General features: G+C 39.3%; 1 protein-coding gene and 1 pseudogene across 32 annotated transcripts in view; one reads left to right on the forward strand and one right to left on the reverse strand.

The window, feature by feature from the left end:
- The window catches only part of Rpl11-ps1 (ribosomal protein L11, pseudogene 1), an 88268-nt pseudogene extending 80153 nt beyond the window's left edge, over positions 1-8115 (forward strand).
- The window catches only part of Rbfox1 (RNA binding fox-1 homolog 1), a 1541605-nt gene that overhangs the window by 841981 nt on the left and 674510 nt on the right, over positions 1-25114 (reverse strand). The window lies entirely within an intron of this gene.

Genomic DNA, 25114 nt, shown 5'->3' on the forward strand with positions numbered 1-25114 from the left:
TGTCACGCTATCCCTGTGACAGGAATACACTACTACCAACAGAGAATGGTGACCCTGTGCATGAGAGGACATGCACACACCCCAGCATCTCTGCAGCCTTCACATTCTATCCTCTCAACATATTTGTCTTCTATTTGCGTTCTTTCTTGTGATGGGTAAGGCCACAGACTGGTGACTGGTTCATTTAAAAATTTTCTTATCTTCCGATGAACTACTGTTGACATGACTCACTGAAACATCAATAAAAATACTAAATTTGAAAAAAGTAGAACATGTACATTGTCTGGGGACATGCCCTCAACCCCTGTTCACCAGGCTTGCGTCAGCCTCTACGGATATTTTAAGCTTGATATTGCAGTTGAGAATGCAAATGTCAGAACACCACATCCATAACCAAACTCCTACTTCTGAACTACTTTTAAAAACAGAAGTATAATCAGGCTACTTGCAGTGTCAGAACATATATTGATAAATCTCCCTTTCATAATGCCCTCTAGTACAACCTGGGATTCAATAGCTCTTTTCTCCCTCTCCCCCTAGCACCCATTTGACTTCAGCCAGCATGCTACTAAATGCAAATGGAACAGATGTAGCTCTGACAGGAAGAGTGAGATCACAACCTTCCATACCTCACTAGAGTCTTAATTCCAGCCCCCGGTGATCACTACATCAGTTCCAAAGGTGTCCTTCCCAGTCAAGGAAGCAAGAAAGAAAAATTCATAAACCTCTGAGAGGTCCCTCTCCTTTTCATTTGTGTGTCTACTGACACCTAGCACCCTGAGACAGATAACTTGCTCTGTATATTCTGAGCATAGAGAGAGAAGCCTTTCAGAATTGCTCACAATTTTTCCAAGGGAGAGAGAAAACAAGAGGAAATGGACACATTTTATAGGGTGATCTTAGGTGATTTTTAATCACACTGGCTACTCTGTTGACAGCAGAAACTTTCTGCATTGTTATTGTTTCTGAGCAAGACCTGTGCACTGCAGCTCTTTAGACTTACGGATCACCGAGACCGTTTATGTGTATTCATTGTCTTTAATTTGTGCCCGAAGTAAGCAAATCTCTTATGGAACCTTCAGATACTCTGTTTGGTTTGAATCTCACCGCATACTGCTGTTTTCCCCTCCCCTCCTCTCCTGGTCACCTCCAGGACTATATCTTTATGCTATCACTATTCTCCTCTCCTTTACATGACTTATGAGTTCAATTACCACCTTTCCATCCTTCAAAATCACCTTTTCCCCATTCCTGGGCTCCTCCCTACTTTCATAACTTAAACTTATACCCACTTCCTCAAAAATACACATATCAACAAATTAGATGTTAGGATTTACAATTGAGAGAGAGAGAGAGAGATGGAGAGAGAGAGAGAGCTTGTAGTTTTTGTGTTTTTGAGGTTAGGGCAAGGATGTGGGAGAGAAAGGAAACATAATTCACTGCAGATGGGAGTGTAAACTTACAGACACGTGCAGTGTAGAGGTGCCTATAAATATTAAGAGTAAAACTACCATGTAACCCAATTATAAGGACAAGGCATGTAATCAAAGAATTCTATATCCTACCACAGAGATATCGCTCATCCATGCTCACTGCTGCTGCTCACAATAACTAGAAAATGGAGCCAGACTAGATATCCAACAATGGGTGAGTAGATAAAGGGGTGAATTAAACTCTTTTACTTGATATTCTTACCTACAACCTCAAAGGAATAGGAGTCCTACATTCAAGGATGGTTTGTATCACCAAGCACCTGAGTGACAGGATCAAACCACTGCTTATATCCACACATCTCACAAAGAATCATAAAGTATGTGCGATGCTCTTCCCGCACACAAAGGGGTTGGTAACATCATCCACTTTCGATGCCACAGAAAGGGGTCTATACTCTACAGACAGACAACTTGTTCAAGCAGGACATTACATTAAACATAAGACAAAATCAGAACTTAATCCAGATGTGAGAATAAGAACTTTCTCTATCAAATACCATGTGCCCACCCTAGAACATGTTCTGTCAAATAACTGTCTGACTCTGTTCACTGGATTGTGAATGGCAGTGCAATGTTACTCATGAATAATCAGATTAGTTTTCCTCAGAAGGCCTTTCTTTGATTTCCTTAGATCACTGGAGAACTTGCTGCTCTCATTCATTGACTGTATCAAGTTGCATGATAAAGTATTGGAGGATAAAAATTAAATATAGATGATAATACCTTCTGATAGTTCTTCAGTAAACCTAAACTCATAACATATTTAACATCATTTATGTGTAGATATTTCATATATAGGCAGATTTATATACATATATATCATAGTATGTAGGGATTTATGTGCATATATGTGTGTGTGTGTGTATGTGTGTGTGTGTGTATACATACAGAGAGAGTGGAGTAAGGAAAAGACTATGAGAGGAGAGGAAGTATGGAGGACAGGAAAAGAGTAAAGAAGAGAGAAGACAGGGGAGGCAGGGCTAGATCAATATATCTCTAGTATTTATGCACAGCATGATACTGAACCCATAATGGCATTCAATTAAATATGCATTTATTGCCTAATTGAGATGCTAGTAAATCACATCATAAATAACATCAGAATAAGAATGATTCTACTGGATACTAATTAGATACACAAGTTCAGTTAATGCAAACAAAAGTATTGCGAAAATGGTACAATAAAAGTGTCACTACTGGTGGAAAAAAAATCCATCAACTCACACAGCCCAGGACCTATAAGAGGAAGGGGACTTGGGAAATGTAGCCCAGTCCTCAAGATGCCAGAGTTGACAGAGCACTGGAGTTTTTAACAGCTGGTTACCATGTAGTAATCAGGTATGATTATGTATGGAAGTTTTATGCTGGAAAAACAACTTCAGAAGTTGAGGAGAGCCAAAGGGCGAAACATCACTCAGATGATTCTGAGCACACTGCTCACATCTCCCAGGAAATCCTTTGTAGGACCTGATACTCACAGGGTAGACAGTTCCTACAAGATATATTTCAGTATAAGAAAAAGCTGTACTGATCTGAGAGACAGGTTTAAGGGTGGAGTGAAATAGCAGCACGTAGTTTTCAAGAGAACCATATCTGAGACTTTCTGAAAAGAAAACACCACAGAAGATAGTGCACGTGCCACCTTGAGGGGAGATACTGAATGTCCCTATCATGCTGTATCATCCGTATGAATGATGCAGATCATTCACATGCCATATGACACAGTGAAACCCTAGGAAGGTCCCCCACTATTAGCTCCCATAAGGCATGCTCTGTAGACCATCCTTAAAATTCTAAAGGGTTCTGAGAAGGCATTGCAGAGAACAGGTGAGTGAGGGCCTCAGAAACACACAGAAAGAAGATGCTGGAATGTAATAAAGGCATCATTGGAAGTGGGAGTGTGTGAGCCCTCACACAGAGGAGAAGCCTTCTGGAACCTCTGAAAGTATATTGAAAGGACAGCTGAGAGATGGAATCCCCTTGAGCAAGACATCAATATTTGAGTAGTGTCTATTGAACTCTCATGTGGTCATCCAAAGCAGAACAAACAAGGAACACTGTAGCATCTAGATTATATTTGTCACTCTTTCTCATGCCCCCCATCATGTACCATGAAAAACTACTGTTTATTTAATTATTACAGCTTTGCAGTGATCTGAGGAATTGAACAGTTTTAGCCTACCCCAGTATCCTCATCAGCACTGACTGTCAACTCAACCTAGCCTAGAATCTGAGATTCACTTGAGCAATTGTTTTTATCAGGTTGGTCTATGGGAGACTCTCTTGAATGTTGGTTAATGTGGAGGTCTAATCCATGATAAGCAGTATCCTACCTAGACTGGTACTCCTGGGATATATAGGAAGATGACCATGGGCCTGTGTGCTAGCCAGAGAACAAGTCATCTAGCAAATAAATGCCATCCTTTGTGGTTCCTGCTGTACTTTCTTGACTGTGAGTGAGTATCTTGGTTTGTAATTCTGTGTGAGATAGTAAGCAGTCTTGCTTCCAGATTCCCTCTTTTAAGTTTCTACCATGAATTACCTCAGTGATAGAAGTAAAAGGAAGTGGAAAAGGTGATAACCTTTTTATTCCCCATGTTTCTTTAGGCCATTGTTACAACAGCAATAGAACTCAAACTAGTGTACACAGGTTTTCAAGATTTCGGCCACTCTGGGTTAGCTTCACTTTTCCACTAACTTCAGAATAGTCACCAATCTCTACAAAAGGCAGACATACAGACAGACAGACAGATGGAGATAGATGACAGATAAGTAGATAAATAGATGATAAATAATTCATATATGTGATAACAAAAATATATATTTTGTTCCATAATTGAAATGTGATTATATTTATATTAAAGCTACTGGATCCAAAGAATTAGATTGGAATATAATGCATGTCTCTCTAGATGATATCTATATTTTTGTATATTGGCTACAAATTTGTAGAATTAAAGTAATATATATATAATATGTCATATATATATATATCTTAAGCAGATATATATATCTTAAGCAGATATATATATCTTAAGCAGTTAGTCCCAATGCATGTGAGAATCATGTATATGGGGCCAAACACTCAAATTGCTAGAACACCTTTCTTCTGTAATGTTCACAATTGATCAAACACACGAGACCTTTTTTTAATTTTTATTTAATCTGTCTATCATTATTTATTTTTACAACTTCTTGTTTTGAGCTTGGGCCTTTCCTCTATAGCTGTCTGTCTTCTTTTTCATGTTTGGCAGGATCACACTTTGTAGCTCTGGCTAGCCTTTGACTCACTATTTTCCTACATCATCCTCTGAAATGCTGAGATTCCAGACGTGGGTTATCATGCATATCTACTGTCTATCGAGCTGCCGTGCTCTCTCAATTAATTGGCCCCTGTTGTCCCACAAAATGATCTTATTTATGCATAGCATAGCTCCTCCCCCTATAGGATATCTCTACTACAGAATTTCCCTATTGATATTCTATAGGGAATATGTTTTTATACAACATAAAGCATTACATAGCACATGTGCATTCTCCACTATTCTTCACACCAGTGTTTGCCTTTTTCTTGGTTCGTTGTCAATCTCTTCATGTCATTATATTGAAAGTGAACATTTCATGGACCATCTAAACTAAGTTTGACATCTCTTCATTCCAACCATCCCTGGCTTTAAACTTGGTAAGTAAGGTCATTCATGCTTAATGCGACCCTTTATATGAATATGTCTAAATCTGTATTTCACTTGTTTTCTGTTTATCTCTTTTCTGGTTGCTTTTCTCTTTTACTGTTTACTTTTAGATTGATTCCATTTTGTGTCCTCTGTGAGCTTATTAACTACACTTGAGTGTTTTGTTGTTTTAGTGGGTTCTTTAGAGTTTATAGTATACCCAGTAAACGTGAGATCAATGGAACTTTGATTTTGAAGTTATTATAGATTCATACACAGTTACAAGGTAACAGGGAGGGACCTGTTCCCTTCAGTTGGAGACTGTGGCAGTGCAGTATCCTACCTGGGAACTGACACTGACATACCGTGTGCTGTCATTTACACCCTTTCGTCTCATGTGCAGGGTTGTATAAGTGCACTGCCATCAACACACAGACCGTAGCAATCACTAACACCACCTCCCTCATGTCATTATTTCCTACCCATACCAATCTGCCTTTCAGCTGCCACCCTGGAAGTCACTAGTGTATTTGTCAAATCAAGTAGCAATCTGAAGCCGAAAAAATGCACAAGGCAACCAGTCATTCAATATCATTCCAGCTGTCAATCACTAAGATTCTCTTGCCATTCATTCATGTTCCTGGTGCTATAAATAACAATAGCTTACATAATTTTTGATTCTTTGAAAATTTGCTACATGTATGGTATGCGTCTTGTTCAAATCAGCCCTCAATCCCTTCTTCAACTGCCTCCAGTATGAACCCATCACATCTCTCTCCCAATTTCATAGTCCTTTTTAAAATGTTTATTTATTATTATTTTTAACTCAGAGTACACTCGGTACTACCCTTACATCCATGGATACAAGGTACCCACTGGATCAACTAAGTCTCCCTCTAGTAGTCATCAACTGCTCAAATTTCCTCACCTCAAGGCTGGACCTCAGACACCCTCCTCACTCCATATAGAAAAATTTAACTGTCGTGTTCTTTTGCAAATCTCAGACATATAATCAGAGCTTCTGAGAGTCCAGGGGACAACAGTCCACAATGCTGAGGCAAAGTTCATATTCTGAGGATTCACAGTATATGTATGTGATCACTTACCATGGAAATACTGGCCTTATGTCTAGATTCTGACTCTTATAACTGTTCCCGATACTTAGGTCAGGATGTTTTTCTTATTTTGTGTATTGAACATAAGCTTTTAGTTGGGGATACTGATGTACAGAAAAGATTGTTGGCTTGCATTGTAAGCATAAATTTACTTTTTAGAGAAACTACCAGGTGAATTTCCAGGAAGATTTCATCATTTATACCCTTACCAGAAATACAGAACACACCATGTGCCTGTCTGCTATAAGCATTGGTATATATCTCTACTAAACTCAAATAGGAGTGATGATAATTTGTTAGATTGTAAATTTGAATTTCTACACTAGCTGGTGATGTTGAACATCTATGTTGGCACTTAAGTATTCTATCTGTCATGTCTCATAAAACTGTATTTTTTTTGTTTAAATTGGATTCAAGAAGTATAATGTGTACCCCTGTAGCCGCCTGTTACACAAAGCATCTGAATTAGAGACCAGTGGCCTTTCCATGTGCCAAGATGATGTAGAAATCATTCCAAGTCTCAGTGGAGATGATGCAGTCCTGGTCAGTTCAGAGTGTGTCAGCTACATTCCTCCATTGCATGATCCATGGTGTGGGAAGATAGGTTCATGTGTCCCTCAGCTGATGTCTGTGTGCACTGACATCAAAGTAGACATCTTCATAAACACAACAAGGTGGTCAAATATGGCAGGTTTCACTTTAGGCTAAATATTTTCTTCAAACCAGGACCAGAAGAAATTTCAGTAAAAGTAGACAATGGAAGTTTATGTGATCAAGAAACTGATTGTTTTTACAGTGCACCACGTTACAGATAATGATGCGGAGTATCTAGCATTTACCTTGCTTCCCAGCCATTTTTAATTGACAAATAAAAGCATGTGCATGTCAGTTATCCTGTACAACCTAATGTGTTACACTATGTATCCATTCTGGAATGGTTCAAGTATGTGCATGAATACATTTAATAACTTAGAAACTGAATTTGGTGATGGGAACAATTGCAACTTAAACACTAATGTTCAAAGCTATCCCACATGTGGTCATTTTCAGCATCTAAATTGTTTCCTTGTATGGAGTGACATAAAAAGAAAGACACTGCATGTATAAAGTTTACTATCTTATAATTCTTTTTAACAAGAATTTATAAATACAATTATTTCTGGAATGCATTCTTATATCGTAATTTCATTTTCTAGCTGAATACTTGGTTACTTGGTGAAGACTGACTCTCTCTCTCTCTCTCTCTCTCCCGGTGTGTGTGTGTGTGTGTGTGTGTGTGTGTGTGTGTGTGTGTGTGTGTGTGCGCAATATTGTGGTGGTTTGAACAAAAATATCTCCCATTGAGTCATAGGAAGCAACACTCTGCCTGCCTGTGTTGGGGAGAGTGGAGACAGACTGACATGGGCAGCCAAGGTGTAGGAGCAGCTCACAGGCCAGACCCCTGTGTTTTCTATAGCTAGATACACTGTCAGGTCCTTTGGCATCTGGAGAAATGAGAAAATTGCTGTTCACTGCACAGTCCATGGAGCCAAGGCAGAGGAGATTCTGGAGAAAAGCCTGACAGTGTAAGAATAAGAATTACAGAAGAATAACTTCTCAGATATTGGTAACTTCGGCTTTGGGATTCGGGAACACATTGACCTGGGCATCAAATATGGCCCAAGCATTGGCATCTATGGCCTGGACTTCTATGTGGTGTTGGGTAGGCCAGGCTTCAACATTGCAGACAAGAAGCACAGAACAAGCTGCATTGGGGCCAAACACAGAATCAGCAAAGTGGAGGCCATGTGCTGGTTCCAGCAGAAGTGTGATGGGATCATCCATCTTGGTAAATAAATTTTATCCAAAAGGCCAATAAAATTTTCTCAGAAATGCAAAACAGTTCTCTCTTCTTTTAGAGCAATAGCCATAATCATGGTGTTTCTTCATAGCACTAAAACCCTAAGATATATATATATGTATATATATGCATATATATACATATATATATATATATAGTATATAAAGGATAGACCCTTCATACTATGAATGACAGGCACTTCCATCCCACTCTTTTATAGAAAGTGTCTAACTGTACCACCAACTATAATACTAGCTTCAAACTTCTGCAATTTTTAAAAACTTAAGATATGTGTTCTATTCTTAGATTCCTGAGAGTTTTAGATAGGTATCAATTTGTCATGTGGGAACCAGCACTAACTTTAAGACTCTAAAATTTTTCTTTAAGCAATCGATAGAGTGGATGGCATTGACTTCCAGATATTGAACCAACGTTGCATGCCTGAACTCCCTATTCAATGAGGTCATATATTTCTTTTCCTATATAGTTAGAATGTGTATGAAAATATTTTAAGTATTTTATGTCAATGTTCATGAAGTATACTGGTCTGTAGCATTCACTTTCCTTGTTATATAATTTTTATCTGACTGGTTTCATTAAATAAGTTAGGGTGTGTTTCGCCACTTATCATCAGAAAGCAATTATTAGTCATCATTCTAAATAATACACAATTCCTCAGGGAAACCATCTAGATAATTTCTTTTTGACAAAACTTGCCAGTTGTGAATTTTATTTACAGGTCATGCAAATCATTTCTGAATACATATTGAGTAGAGACAAGAGAGTGCTCATGTCCAGACATTGGGATGCAATGTTGAGATCTACAATACTCAAGCTTGAATATTGCAGAGTCAACGTACAAAAGAGAATCACAAAATACTGGTTTTTTTTAAAGGAAGTTTGCAGTTTTGTATTTAGTCACACTCAAAGCTCTCCTTGGTCATGCGTACAGGTTGAACATAATTGGGAGTATGTTTTTTAAGGAATTGGTTTGCTTTCTCCAAATTTTCAAATTAATGTGGATAATCTGATACTATATTTTAAATGTTAAAATAATTTAAATATATAAAATTTAAATGTGTGAGTGTGTGTGTGTGTGTGTGTGTGTGTGTGTGTGTGTTTAAATCTTAGTGTATCTGTGCATAAACCCAGATACATGCCACAGGGGCATAAATTAGAGGGCAGTTTACAAGAGTCACTTCTATCTTTCTACCACGTAGGTTCTGAATATCAAACTCAGATCAACAAAGAAAAGAGCCTCAAATGAAAAATTGGCAAGATCTGACTCATCTGTAGACAATCTGTTAGGGCATTGTCTTGAGTGCTAGCTGATGAAGGAGGACTTAGCCCACTGTGAGAGGCACCATTCCTTTGGCAGATATCCTTTGACTCCTACTGGGAAATCATAATTATTCCATCTACTTCTCCTTTTGTCTATCTACTCTGGGTATATGCAGCAACTTTTCTCTATATTCTTAAGTAATCAGCTTTTCTTCAATATCTGTTGGTGTTCAATTCTATTGACTTCAGGTTTTTTTCGGTTTTCTTCCTGCTTTGGGTTTATTTAACTATTTAAATTTATGTATTTCCCATTTTATATGAAGACATATATAAGCTTGTGGTATGTACTTATTTTCACAAATCTCAATGCAAACTGAGAATTTAAGTCTTAGTTTTAGTAACTGGAGATTTTATTGCTGTGTCTGTGTTCACTGGTTTCTAATTTGATTCCAACATAGTCAGAGAATACACTGTGATTCTGGTAATTTTGTCTCTACTAAGGTTTGTTGTATCATATTTGTCTCTTAGTTTCCTTTATGCTGCTATGATAAAGCACTCTGAACAAAAGCAACCTAGGGATGATGGGATTTATTTGCACTAAGCTTCCAGGTCACATTTTTATAATTGACAGAAGTTAAGGTAAGGGAAAAAGCATGAACTTGAAGCCAGAAACTATGACAAACCACTTCTTTCTAGTTCATTCTCTGACTTCCTTAGTAGTTCATGATTTCTTACACAGCTTGGTATCAACTGCCCTGGGAATGATGCCTCCCAAAGTGGGCTGGGCCAGCCTACATCAGTTAACATTTAGGACAGCTCACCCACAGGACAGCCTGATCTGGGGAATTGTTCACTTCAGATTCTCTTCTCACATGACACTATGCTGGGTCACTTGACAGGTAAAGCTAATCAGGAGAGTAGCACCCACAATATGTTTCATAGGCTCCTGGAAACAAGGTTAATCCACTAGCTGGGGACGGACAGGTCTGCATGCATTGAATACAGCCCGGTGACAAGAATTATTGTCAATTTTTCTCTATCTTGCAGATTCCCACCTTCTTGGTTATTCATCATTGAGATTCATGTTATAATCATGTGGCTTTGTGTATAAGATTTGGAGTTTCTGGAATCCCCTTTATATGCACATGGACTCCAGACAAAGCAGAAACCTGGACCACTCACTTCTTCCTATCTGTTCAGGAACTGCATGGTATAATGTTATATAAACCACCATTCCATGTGTTCTGGACATTACATGGTTTTGTGAGACACTAATTCAATACCTGTTATTCTATCTCAGTCGGAATCACAGATATACCTAACATATTTTCCAATTATTAAAAGAGAAAATAAAACCCACTAATAACTGTAATAGGTATTTGAATTTTATTGTTGTGGAGTCATGCCACTATATGTACAGCAAGAGTTTAAATTCATGTAGCACTTTTCCTTTGTACTGCTCAAAATTCTCTTACAGTCTTACTTAACAAATAATTTTAATGTACTAAGGTCTTATACACTGTCCTTCTCTACTGTAATTTATTACGTGTTCTATTTAGGAAAACAAACACTGCAGTGCAAAAACGAAAGGAGTCAACTGCCGAAATAGAGGCTGGGTAACTATTTTTAATGCGTCAGCCAGAACAGACATTACTAATTGATTAGAACACTCCTTGATAAATACATACTTGCACTCAGAGTCTATTGTTTCATACTTGTAAATATCACACTTGACACATCTTTTTATCTTCTGCATCTAGAACCCACTGTGCAAGAATGAAATATGCCACATCTGGCCTGCACATCAGTGACACGTCAATCACAAGCTGGCTCCCTGCACTCATTGTTTTTCACCACGTCATTGGAGACAAGAGCTGTGTTTGCTACTGTTGCATTCTGAAGTTAAAACAATGTGAAGCAAAACTTATTCCATCTCGACTGGGTCAGAAAATGTCGGGATAGCCACATTGATGCGTCCCTCAATCACTTTCAGGAATGAGTTTATCTACCTGAGTAATTCATCTAGGGAAATAAACACATTCCAAAAACTGAAGCAAGCAAGGGAAAAAAAAAGCTCATTCTTCAGCCATCTGTTTATTCCAAGTAGTCACAGGAGGAGGGCCTGTGAATTATGTAACTAATGTTCCCATTCCAGCTTTCTTTTCCTCCTGTCTGTGTCTTCATGGTGCAAGAGGCTCTCTGATCTCCATCCGTGGTTTTTTTTTTCCTCCGGCCACTCGGGCATCTTTCTGTAGTATGGGGACTCTAGGATCCAGGGTTTAGCATTGTGGGGAAATGGAATTCTAAATGGGGCAGAAAATATGCAACAAACAGCACTGTTGCTCAGAGTTCTCTGAAGAAAGACTTGCTGAGAGACAAATAGCCATTTCGTGAAGATATAATGCTCTGTGAGACACTGCTCAAAGAGGCAGCAAGCTACTTCTCCATGAAATCTTCATAATCCCCCAATATTCTGTGAACAGTGAGATAGATTTCCATAACTGACAAGATGGAGTAACAAGGCACTGAGTTTATGTATGTCCCCAAATATAATTCTATTGGTGAGAGCGGATTTCTTATTACTTTAACTAAACCCACATCTTCTCTATCGTCAACCATATTTAACAGTAAACCACTAGTTTTCATCTTTTAACACATTCTAGTGCTATTTAAACACCAACAGCTAATGAGAAAATACACATCACATCTGTTTCTATACTTTTAGACATTATAGGAATATAGTCTGGATATGACAAACACCACATATATGGTGCCAACTGGGACAAGCACGGAAGAGAGAGAAGGAAGAAGCAAAGTCTAGCACCATACCCAGACTCTCCTTTACCATGAAGATATTTAAATATACACAGAGCTTCCATAGAAGAAAAAAGTTAGTGACAGAGAAATGGTCCCAGGTGGCTTGAGGCAGTCCTATTGATTTAGAGTGAGCTCTGAGTTGGGTCGCTGACACTGTAGGGAAATTTGAGTAACTTAGTTCTTGGTACCTAGGTCCTCAACTGTAATATGGTGAAGATGTATCTTTTCAAATCACCAAATCACAGGCATAACGAGGATTAAACGAGATGACCCCTACAAAGGAATGGCTACTACATAATTGCTCATGTTTGGTGTATTAGAGCTGTATGATCGATGATAGCAGTCATATGAATTCAAAACTTAGCCTAGAGGATGTCTACTCTACCACCAGAACAAAGTAAATACATCCATCCAAACCCTCACACATGGCGCTTAACAAAGGGCCTTTATAGATTTTCAATGTGAGTTGAATGGAGGAGTCGGATTTCACACAACTGGAGAGCTGTTTGGGAGTGAACTGGGATCAAAGGCACACCGAAACGTGGAAATAAAGCTGGTGAACTCTGAAATTGTCAAGAAAGCCAGTGCGATCCTCTAATATGATTTGAACATTCCATTCAGGAAGACTATATGAGGGTCATCCCATAGAAGCAGAGCAAGACATACAGGACAACAATGGAATAAACTGAATAGTTTATCTGGAACTATGCCCCGTCCTGCACACACAGAGATTTTTTTTTCATAAAAATCTTCAGAAACTGAGAAGGGGGCTATTCACGGTAAAGAGAAATGGCTGTTGGCCACAGTAGCCATGTAACCAGCTAAAAACAGAGGTAGTAACCAGGTGAGCATCCACTTCTCCATCTTCCCACCAGCCACAGAGCTGAGACAAGAACTCAGCTCTCTCAGACTTCAGAGCTCAAATTTTCAGGCATTTTTCAAGTACGGATATTATTTGTGTTTTCTTCCTATTAAATATTAAATGGTTCATTCCAAAAATATTGACTAGCTTGACCTAGCCAATTCTCTCCTGCCCTTATTAAACCCATAATAAAAGCTCTTCTTTTCTTTTTAAACTTAACTTTCAGGAAGACTGTGAGATAGAGTGGATTTATTTGACAAACACGATCCCTGCTCAAGTATGTGGTGCGCAGATTAAAGCAGTGTGTCTTTCAGTAGTGGATCGTGAAGTTAGCCACCTGGCCGTGATGCTGCCGTCCAGCTGAAGGCTGACTCTCACGAGAAGGAGTTCGCCAGGGCTCTCAAGCCTGCAAGTCAGCACACACTTTCAAAGCTCATCCCGGTAAGCTAGGAAAGGGCTCATTACTGTTGAAGATCCACGTTTTGATAATTGAACATTTCAATACTGTTTCTATAGATGCATGTCTCTTTTTCCAACTTTTTATAAGAGAAAGCCCTAGGTGAATACATTGTTTATGGAAGTAGTGTTTTAAGGGCTTCTCTTCAGCCAGACCAGTTTACTGTGTGAATTAGAAACCAATGGAGAACCTGTTGTAACATAAAGACATATGGAACTGAGGAACGACAATTAAAATTGTCCCCTGGCTTCAATATGGACACCTATATACCCAAAGGTCTGGCAAATAAATTGTAATTATTTTTTGTTGTTGTTAAAAATATGTAAAAGAAGTTTGTTCTTTTTCCTTGTATTTGTATCATTTCAACAGAGACAAATAAGTTATGTGATGATGATTCTGCTTAAGATACTTCAACAATGGTTGCCCAGGTAAACCAAAAAGAAGTGCAACACTTATTTATTATGTGTCTGTTATCTGTTCTGCAACAACACAGAACCCTGACTGACATAATCTGGACAGGAGTGGAGGTCATCCTTCCGTGGAAACACTGAGCAGGAGCTGTGCTCTTCTGTGCACGACCTCAGTTGGCCTTTTCTGGAACTACTTTATAGACACACCCGGAGCCATTTTTATGGGATTGGGGTTTGACTGTGATATGTCCACCATAGCATTATGTGCTTAAATGTTTGGTCCCCAGATATCAGTGCTATTTGAGAAAGTCTTGAAATTTTTAGGAGGTGGGCAGTATAGTTTATCAGCCATGTCTGCTTCCTGACTGTACATGAAATGTGGTGATCTGGCTTTCTCAGTTTGTCTTGTCTTCCAGGACATGATGGACTTTACCCCTTTAGAAATTTAAGTCAAGATGTAAATCCTCCCTCCCATAGATTGCTTTGTAAAGAGTATTTTACCATAGCAACAGAAGAGAAACAAAATCATGAGTGATTCTTTGTCTAGTGGAGTTGCCGAGGCATGTGAACTTTTACACAGAGTATATACTAAGAAAACTATGCACAAAGGAGCCATGTACATGGAAGATGTACAAAGGAGCCAGGCATGTATACAATGGATATTTGCACATGGGGAAATATGTAAAATAATAGTCTCAGCATCATCTCACTCAAGAGATCAGAGAGCTAGGATACACACACACACACACACACACATACACACATACACACACACACACACACACATACACACACACACACACACACACACACACCAACTTACAATTCATTTATTTAACGTTTCTCCCTGGACTTTTGAATCCTCAAAAAGTCGAGTCTTCCACCTGTACTTTCAGAGCAACTTAACTCAAAAATGCTGGAAAATGCCCTTGTACATAAAAACAAAGGTGTTAGTAGGTAAAGTCTACAGGAACACAGAAAGGCAATGATCTCTAAGGATACAGGAGAGACAGCCTTTTGCAGTAGATGACTTGATTAATGATAGTTGTCAACTATGGATGGATCTAAAATCAAGTAGGGGAAGAGCTGCTGGCCATACCCTGGATTTTGTGAATCAGGTTATTTGAAGTAGGATGATCCACTTCAGATGTGGACGGTACTGCCTACAGGTAGTCTACTAAAAGACTAAAAGTTCCAGGACTAACCTTCGCCTTTTGTCTCATTGTGCCTCCAGCTCCTGTAGAGAGCTTCTATGCCATTGTTTCTACTCTTGCTGCTTTCCTTCATTGACACCACAACCCACCATCTTCAGCTTACACCCTAGAATGAAGATGGCGGCCTCCTTACAGGTCTCCTTCAATGCGAGACTGTGACTGCTATAAACTCTGGGTCTCAGGAAGGGAACAGCTATGTTCTCAGCCTTCTCATTATGAAGGTAGCCAGCCTGTATCATGTAAGTCAATCTTAAGAAATGTTTTGAAACTACATATTCATTTTTTCTGTTCTCTTCCTCTAGAGTACTGATACTCATGCTCATGGATACTGTGTTCTGAGGTACAGCCATATACTAAACGTAGAGCAAGCGTGAAAAAATGGGCTTGTTCTACCTGCAATGGAACAGTGTCCCAGCAGCCTCTTCTTTACCCTTTGTTCTCCCCCACATCCTCACCACACCACTTATCCTCCACTTGAGCATAGGCATCCCCTTCCTCTAGAATCTGCCTTCATTTCTGCCTTGGCCACTGCCCTGTGATATTAGCACTATTCACCCTCTCAGTATTTATCTTCAAATTCAAGCTTTACACCAGAAGGGGTAATTTAGTTTGTAAAAAATAATCAAATAATATTCCTGAAATATGGAATCTATAACATTGCTCATGATCTGGGTTAGAAGATATAATCTATCTTTCTTTCTTGATTTGAAGCATTAATGATTCTAACTAACCCAAGGTTTGTTAAATATCAATTCTAGATCATCATAAAAATTGCTGCAGCACTTGCAAATACAGAAATATCCATACTGCAAGCTTGAGCACTCTGATATGGAATATCAGATATGGTAGAGTCCAAGTGAAGTCCAAGATTAGTGATGTCCAAGTGTGGCTCTTTTCTTCAGCAAGTATTAGCAACTGAATAGATGGCACCTAAACTGGCTTCCAACTCAAGAGTTCTATGATCCACATAACAGTATTTGATACTGTGTTTAATAGTGACCCTTCTCATGGCTTTGGTGTACAGAACAATGGAAATGAATGTAAGATTTCTTGTACATTTTTTGACAGTTTACTATAGATGACCAGGATCTATCTTCATTGATCAATGATACCACTGCCACCCATGAATCTAGCCACCATAACTACATTATATATATATATATATATATATATATATATATATATCAACTACTATGACACAATATATTCTATGTTATAAAGTGAACACGAGTTTGACCCAAGTAGACTTGTCATCTATCAGTCCCACAGTGAGTCCACCTTTAACAGGTTTCTCAGGCAACCCTGTCCACAGAGTCCCTCAGGGCAGGAAGAATGCACCATGTCCTTATATAAATCATTCATGTATCTCTTCAGAATTTGCTATCGTGTCCCTTTATCCTCTCCAGATGGATAAAGAGTTACAATGATTTTAGACTCCTTTAAAGGAGGCAAATGCTTAAGTCAAAGAAATCTGGAACTGCAGAAGTAGAGAGTTCTCTTCCTAACAGACGGCCTGGGGGCATCTAAAGAGCATCAGATTAGCTGCCTGGTTACTTCCAAGGCTCCAAATGATTTCCTGGAGGGGGAAATGCTGAGGAAGTAGAGTGCAGAGCAACAGCACGGTCTGAATGCATGATAAGCTGTTCTGTCTTCTTAGAGCAGGGTGTTCTGCATACAACTTAGAGTCTCACTGTACACCACTTTCTTTTCTAAACAGCCTTCTCTCAAAACCATGTGCCCTGAAGTACTTTGTCCATTAGGATGAAAAGCCTCTGTACATGGCTGGGAATGACCTCTTTCTATACCAACATAAATCTAGACTTTAAAGTCTCATTCAGCTAGGTAGGATTTCATACACCTAGATCATCTGAACAGCAAGACTGAGAGCAGTCAAACAGGTTCACAGGCCTGAACCCAAGATAGAGTGAGGCAAGGTTCCAAGACTCCAGGAAGCCCTTACAGAGTTATGCTTCTACAGGGTTTGGATGATGTTCCCCCAGTTGGAAGTCCCAGGCTATCCAGGAAGCTGTATCTAAGGAATCTTCTGTTTTTATTATCCAAACTGGAATGGTCTAACTTTCTACATGGTTACTGAAAGAAAATCTTTCATACCCTGTTATCAGCTGCTGGAGCACCTTGAAACTGCACAATATGGAAATGCGGTTGGAGTGAATCTATGCATATGTGCCAACTCTCATGGATATCACTCTATGCCATGACTAAGAAACAATTCTGTACAACACTATCAGTTCACATGCCAAGGAAGATGCGGGAAATAGATCAAGGACCCACCCCTAGAGGAATAGCTACAGGCATTTAATGGCTTCTCAGAAAGGAAGAATCAGTATTCTCAAGAAATGATCCTCCTAATCAGATATCCGGTCCCATGTATGTAGTCAACTTTAAACACATGTACATATGAGCATCACTTAATGAATGACTTGAGCTGTGTGTGTATGTGTGTGTAAATGTGTGTGTGTCTTTTTGTATGCCAGAGTATGTGTCTGTGTGTGCGTGTGCATGTGTGTGTGTGTGTGTGTGTGTGTGAGAGAGAGAGAGAGAGAGAGAGAGAGAGAGAGAGAGAACAGCTGAAGAGGAAATCATTAATTTGAGGAGTAGAGGCAAGGGAGGGGTTACAGGAGGTGACGGTTTAATAGAAATTATTTAGACAAAGTACTCACGTATGATTTTCACAAAAAAATTAATTTTAAAGTACAAATCTTGGAGCTTTTTACAAACCCTGATGTTCAGAGCAATTCAGAGTTTCTATAACCTGTAGACATCTACTGCTTATATATAATTCAATATATAAAAATATATATGTGTAATAACATAGGACATCATTATATATTATTCTACAATGTGGTATGATATACTACAGTGTATAAATAACAGACCCCAACATCTGTGTGCTTATATACACAGGTAAGAATGGGTAAGAATAACAAAACTATCATAAAACCTTATCAGAACCTGAGCTTCTTTGTGTCGATTTCTATTTCACCAAAAGTCACTCCACATCTATCTGATGCTACTGCACAAACCTGGAATAGGGCCCAATGAACCATTTAAAATTTATGTGTTTGTCGTTATCATTAATGACATCATCATCACTACCATCCTCATCATCAGCATATGTGTATGAGAGGGTGTACTTATAAGTATGTACTTGTATGGACACAAGCCACAGTGTACATGTGAAGGCGAGAGGATGACTTTCAGGAGTTGTATTCCAGGGTTCAAACACAGAGAGTCAGGCTTGCATTGCAAGTGTGCTCCCTGAGTCATTTGTCCTTTGCCAACATCCTAATAGACCATTCAAAGTTATCCCCATGTGATTGTATGATTGTGTTAAATATTAGTGAGTAGTAATTCTCTCTCTCTCTCTCTCTCTCTCTCTCTCTCTCTCTCTCTCTCTGTTTGTGTGTGTGTGTGTGTGTGTGTGTGTGTAAACAGACAGTTAATCTTGATTGTTAATTTAAAGGGATTTAAGCTCACTTAGGCAATAAACTTCTGTCTGTGTCTCTGTAGTTGTATCTGGAGATATTTAACTGAGAGCAGAAGGCCTACCCTGAGTGTGAGTGACATCATTTGTTGGGCTGGGGTCCTACACTTAATGGAAAAGAGAAAACGAGCTAAGCATCTGCATTCATCTCTTGGTTTCCTGAATGCAGATATAACATGATCAGCCATATCTTGTTCTTGCCACCATATCATGCCTGTCATGACGGACTGTATCCTGGAAGCCAAAATAAATCTTTCTTTAAGTGGCTTTTGTCAGGTACTTTTTACAGCAACTAGAAAAGTAATTTAAGTCTAAGTATGTGTGCGTGTATGTTTATGTGTGTGTGTATGTGTGCTTACTTATATTTATGTGTGCTTGTATGTATATACATATATTAGCAATCAAAAATTCATCTATTCTTCTCTTACTACTGTTTTGGGACGTACATGAATTAGATTAACTGTCCAGATTATAGGGAGAAATTACCTTAATGACTTACAATTTCTTTAATGTCTTTGAAATTCAGAAGGTGAGAAGATGCCCTGTTTCTCCCATTGAGCTTTAAATATAAAATGCCTCTGATTGACTGTCATGCAAACTCAATTTTATTGCTATCTGAATTATTCAGAATCAATATCAGACATTAGCCAGCACAGGAAATGTAGATATAAGGCAGTATTGGAAAACAGCTTCTCTCTATATATTGAGTAATTGTGCTTTGTGCTGGGGATAACGAGCTGCTTGCCGTGTGTTACTACTTCAGACACATGAAGAATTAACAACTTTATCAACCCTTGATATTATATAATAAAAGGCATCCCTTGACACAGACAAAATGGCAAGGCTTTGAAGCTCTCACCCCTAAAAGCTGCACGCAAGGATTCCAACCTTTTCTGGAAAAACCAAGGGTAGGACATGAGCTGTTTACATGGGAAAGAGAAACTGACTCTAGTTATATTTTAGGTGATTTGATGGATAAACTGCAAATTGCTTAAAGGCATAAATGGGCCATGTGGCTGCCTGCAAAAGCCCTCTTGCAGCTGATGCGTGACTGTCAGCACTGCTTGTAGTAATTTTCCAAAAGCACAATGAAAGGCCACGAGTCCAGACATCACAGGCAACAAGGGAGGATCAGGACCCAGGTTGGTGTTGGCTGCATGAGTGTCTTTATGCTAAAATCCTGCCAGTGTTAGATCATTTATGTCTCTGAACTGCTAAGGGCTGCAACTCTCATGACTTCCTCTTAGGTTTACAGATGAGGGCATTAAAGAGATCAAAAGATTTTCCCCCTCCAATCTAAGTGTGCAAGCAGTAGAGCTGACATTCTAAAGTGGAATTTATGGTTTCAAATGTGGATCAGGTAAATCTTATTGGTGTGGTCACATTCATATGACAAAGAAAGCATGAGACAGACACAGAGTCAAATACCCTAGAAAATACAAAAGCCTGACTGTCTGGAAACAAAAAAAAAGGTATGGGTCCTGCTCAGCAAGGTATTTCATGGATGTATTCACAGCCATCAGCCTACCGGCTAAGCACACCAGGGTATCTACACACAGACACATTCCTCATTCCTAATGTAAGGAAAGAGACACAGAATACCCCACCCTAAATTCATACTGAAACCCAGGATGGCAGAACTCAGCTCAAACATATCCCCCAAGAGCTGTTTTCACTGTTTCCTTCATTAAAGTCCTGGCTCAGGCTAATAAATCAGTGTACAATTTGTGTATAATCTAATTTTTGCCTTGTGCTTCATCAAGTATAGGTGGAAGCATGGGGAAAATGAACAACAAAAAAAACAACAACAACTGTAAAATGAAGACTAATGAGAACGCAGATCCTTAAGAAAATATCTTTTAGCAATATTCTAGAGTCCTTTTGAGGTAACCAATCGACACTTTGGGGTGTCATAATTATAGGAAAATAAGTGTCATGTATTGTTTCAATGGAACTATGACTTATGTAGGCACATACATACATACATACATACATATTTATATACATGTATATGTTTGCAGATAGAAGTTAGGTAGATATATGCATGTTTACATGTATATGCAAGTAGATATATAGACATTGATACATACATACATATACAAGTGCACACAGGCATGTATGTAGGTAGACAAAAAGACAGGTGATAGATGATAGAGGATAAAGATGACAGGTGGAAGTTAGAAGGAATAATAATCACACTACAGATAGAAGGATGCATATCTATGACAAATTACACAAAGAAAAACACGTATATATCTCCATATGTACACTTATTCAAACCAAATACCTAGAAATCATGATGAACTGTCATTGCACACAGCTATTTCTGTAGGTGACACACAGACTGCACCATTGTAGGCGTTAATTGTGTCCTGGATGCATCCCTTCCTACCCCCTTAGCCATTTATAGCACAGCCAATAATAATTCCCAAGCCACCCCCAAATCATCCCACAGAGAAAACTCAGTGTTCCTTAAAACTAGCCAGATATATATTAGGTACCCTTGTGAGGGAACGCAACAATTATATAAGTTAATGGAATTCAAAGATGTAGGTTTGAGAAAGAGGCAGCAGGAGAAGAAAGAAACCGTATGTGCAGGCCATCAGTTCTAGCATCAAATGTGTTCATACACATGCTTGGCACTGAGCATTAACTGAGGCAGTAGGATATCGCAAGGAAAATGCTGCTGGACACTAGCGGCATCCCTTCCTTCTTGCCTTCTTCACCGGGGTCTTAGCACCGGGGTCCTAGCATGCTGTGATTTCAGTTCACCGGCATAGGAAAGAGACGGGTAGGACACAGGGATGGTTCAATAGTTCAGAGCATTTGATCCTCTCCCCAAAATTCAGTGTTCAGTTTCCAGCACCCACATTAAGCATCCAGAGCCACTCACGGTGCCAGCTCAAGGAGCTCCAGGGTCCTCTTTTGCTCTCCAGAGGAAGCCTCTCTCTCTCTCTCTCTCTCTCTCTCTCTCTCTCTCTCACACACACACACACAGACACACACAGACACACGCAATATTAAATATATCTTCTCACACAAAAATGGGAAATGCTAAGACAAGCTATGTTACAAAATAGAAATTGTTTTTCTTTGCAAGCACTAAGTTTGCTTTTGCCCAGTTCCGGGTAGGAATTGGAGAAGACACAAAGCCCCAAGAGGAGTGTTACATAAAAACACAGCCTTTTAGTGAAGCTCAGAGATCTCCCCTGCTTGGGAGGAAGAAATACAGGTTCTGCTACAGAGAAAGGCGAGAGACCTGCTGTACAGAGCCTGGAGTCAGGCTTTCACAACACTGAAGACAGGAAGCCCACTGCCCTCTCCTGGTCCTGAGTAACAAAGCCCCATTGAAAGTAATGCCAAATAAGATAATTATGTGGGAGTTGACACCAAACAAATCCTCACTCCTCTTTTTGCCTAGAGAGTGGGGTTGATTTGCAATTCTGAAGGGATAATGAAAAGGCCAGCATTATTATTTAATATAAAAATAGATCTCCTGGTTTCCCCAAAGTGTTTATCATTAGACACAAGGAACAATGTCAACCTGAATTACCAAGTATTATCCCTGATAAATCAAATGAGGGTCAGCACAGAAAAGGGATGAAGCTACAACATAGAGCTGGTGCAGGGAAAGAGCACAGCCTCAGAAAATGACTGCGAATTAGTGAATTTTTTAGTTTTCTTCCATTCGCAGAAGATAAAGAAGTATCTAGGGCAATGGATGCTAGCAGCTGCTGCAGGACTATTGACCGAAAGTCTTCACTGATCATCCTGAGACTGACTGTCTCTGGCCACTGGGTTTGCTCTAACAAAACGCTACAGTCCAGGGCTGGTGTGGGTCCTTGAAAACAGCAAACTGTCTCTCTTCACAGATCTCAAGCCTGGAACATTTAATGTCACTGGGCTAGCTCATTCTGCTCCATCAAGAGACCTCTTCCCCAGGGCTGCCGAGATGGCTCAGAGGTTGAGTGTTTGCTGGTCTTGCAAAAGATTCAGTTCTATCCCCCAAACCACTTCAGCTGACTCACAATGACCAGTAGTTATAACTCCATTGGATCTGACACCATCTTTTGGCCTCTGGGGATACCTGCACATTGTACACACACCCACACAGGCACACAAGTACACATGATAAAAAAGAAGAAAGAAAAAGAAAAAAAATTTTTAAAGAGACAACTTCCCAGTTTACAGATCTTGTTGTGTCCACACTTGGAGGGAGCTACAAGGGAAGCTTGCACATTGGCACTGTACATTGGTACAGTGGTCCATTCCGGACCACTCAGCTCCATTCCTTACCCATTTCCCAGAAGCTACATTTCCTAATATAATCACAGTGGGGAGGAAGATATCAGCAAAAAAAATTTAGTGGGTCGTGTACATACGCAGATCAAACCAGAGCCAAATACCACAACTCTGAAATTAAGTGCTGTTTGTTCCTCTTCTCAGAGAATAGCTCAGTTAGGTCCCCCATCTTTCTAATTTCCACATAGATTATGTCTGATGGATGTTCTATTATTCTCCATGGATGGGTACTGGGGATGACAGTGATGAAAATCAAGGGCAAAGGTCTTAAGTACATAATTGTCAGGTCCAGTAGTCAATAAGCAACTCCACACATGGTGAAAGTTTGCTCCAGAAGCAGCCCCCATATGTCATTCTTTGCCATGGGAATTCTCCTAAATGTATCAGTCTTCATATAATAAAATAAAGAGCACAGTATAAAATGGGACTCAGGACATTTGCTGCCTTCCATTTACCCAGAGGAAAACATATACTCGTTCCGATGTAAGACATTTCAGAAATGCATATAGTGGTAATGGGGGGATATCCATGCAATTCTAGCACTCTGGAGACTGAAACTAGAAGACCACGAGGTTGAGGCTAGTCTGGGCTTCTTAACAAAGCCATGTCCCAGTTTGAGGGTTTTTGTTTCATTTTGTTTTTAAAGAAAAACAAAATGTTATGCCTTTATGTGACATTTCCTGGAAATCATAAACCCATGAGTTTATTTGGGGTTGCTGACAAGAAAATGGTAAATAAGTTATTTTCAGGAGTATGCCTGGCAGCTGCATAAAAGCCCCCCTAAGTGTGAATGAAGACTCACAAAACTACATCCGTGGAGCTTTGTGCACAGATGCAGGCACCACCATCAAAGAGCGCTTCCTCTTCTCAGTGATCTTGGCTGCTTTATAGTCTTGGAGGGGTCTTGTGGATTACATGACTTTCTGAGTTTGGTGAGCCTCTGGGTTACTGCTATTTTTGTGAGTCTTAGAGGACCGCTTCAACCTTTATCTTTCTCCTTCTCTCCTCCCTCCAGGAAGAAATATTTCAATTCCAAAGAAATACCTATGCAATACACATATGAAGTGATGATTATGAACTACACTTAAATTATTTTTTCTACTCAAATATCCATCTGTTCATAAAATATCCTGGTTCTTTTTTAATGCTAATGATACTTCATGGGTGCCACCTCTAAATCTTTACCACTTGTCTGCTGTTTCATGGTTCCAACAATATTTATAACCAGTATGACACAGAAGGGGCTAAAAATCATTGTTCAGGTAAGGAACATGGAGGAACTCTCAATCTAGACAACACTTAGATATTGGCACAATTTAACTCTCATGCTCCTATGCACAGCATTACCCCACCCTCCTAAATGTTACTTGTTGCAATAGTTTTCAGGGATAAAGTACCCCTATTTATAATGTTTTAATAAATTTAATACCAGGTGTATGTGGCTGGGATGAGGAGATGGTTCAATAGATAAACCTATGTGAAGAACCAAGCTTAAATCCCTAGAGTCCAGGTAAATGCTAGGTAGATGTGACAGCCCACCTACAATCAAACCTCATAGTTAGAGACAGGGGATTCCCAGAACAATCTAGATTAGTCATGTAGACAAGCTCTTTGTTCAATTCAGAAACTAAGATAGGAAGCAGTTAAGCAAGAACACTCCAGATGTCACCCTCAGGCCTCCACAGGCATTTGTACAAGCATGCATGTGTACACCCATGTATACACACACATGTGAACACGTGTTTACACATCAACATCATACACAGGGAGACATGCAAAAAATTTGTCAGTAGCATCGAAAATCAAGACAAATGCATTTTGATTATAATGCCATCAGCATAACCATGCAGAAAGCTATCCACAGTGCCATGGCACTCAGCTTTGATAGGAGCTACTTAGAGGGTGACTAATCAAGTGTCAGCTACTGTGGACATGGCGAGCATCAACTGCCAAAAAGCACAGACCCTGTCATCCTCAAGCACAAACATCCACTCTACACCACGGGTGGTCATACCATGCCAGATGTCAGCATACCAAGTCTACATGTGGATTTCTTACTGATGAATATTACAGCCAACATCCCCATCTGGCCGCCAAGATATATAATACAGAAATGAAGATATGCCTATGTAATTCATGCAATATTG

Source organism: Rattus norvegicus, chromosome 10 (assembly GCF_021556685.1).
Source record: "Rattus norvegicus strain SHRSP/BbbUtx chromosome 10, alternate assembly SHRSP_T2T, whole genome shotgun sequence".
Taxonomy (NCBI): Eukaryota; Metazoa; Chordata; class Mammalia; order Rodentia; family Muridae; genus Rattus; species Rattus norvegicus.